We start from the raw sequence: 662 nt of genomic DNA, 5'->3' as shown, positions 1-662 counted from the left end.
TCAATTTATTTAATCATTTAATATCTTATTTTGGGAAATAACAAATCTAAATCAATATTTCTGCGATACGCTTTCTTATATAAATTATACTTTGCAGTCCAATTTGCAACACTAATTTCTGTTTACAATTTGCGGTCGAAAAACTGTTCCGCTCCCCGTCTCATCAGGTCTCATCAGGTCTATCAGGTCTATCAGGTCTATCAGGTCTCATCAGGTCTCATCAGATCTATCAGGTCTCATCAGGTCTATCAGGTCTATCAGGTCTATCAGGTCTCATCAGGTCTATCAGGTCTATCAGGTCTCATCAGGTCTATCAGGTCTATCAGGTCTATCAGGTCTATCAGGTCTCATCAGGTCTATCAGGTCTATCAGGTCTCATCAGGTCTATCAGGTCTATCAGGTCTATCAGGTCTCATCAGGTCTATCAGGTCTCATCAGGTCTATCAGGTCTATCAGGTCTCATCAGGTCTCATCAGGTCTATCAGGTCTATCAGGTCTATCAGGTCTCATCAGGTCTCATCAGATCTATCAGGTCTCATCAGGTCTATCAGGTCTATCAGGTCTATCAGGTCTCATCAGGTCTATCAGGTCTATCAGGTCTCATCAGGTCTATCAGGTCTATCAGGTCTATCAGGTCTATCAGGTCTCATCAGGTCTATCAG

The sequence above is a fragment of the Trematomus bernacchii genome, unplaced genomic scaffold, assembly GCF_902827165.1.
Source record: "Trematomus bernacchii unplaced genomic scaffold, fTreBer1.1, whole genome shotgun sequence".
NCBI lineage: Eukaryota > Metazoa > Chordata > Actinopteri > Perciformes > Nototheniidae > Trematomus > Trematomus bernacchii.
The sequence above is the reverse complement of the archived record's forward strand: the minus strand, read 5'-3'. Positions refer to the sequence as shown.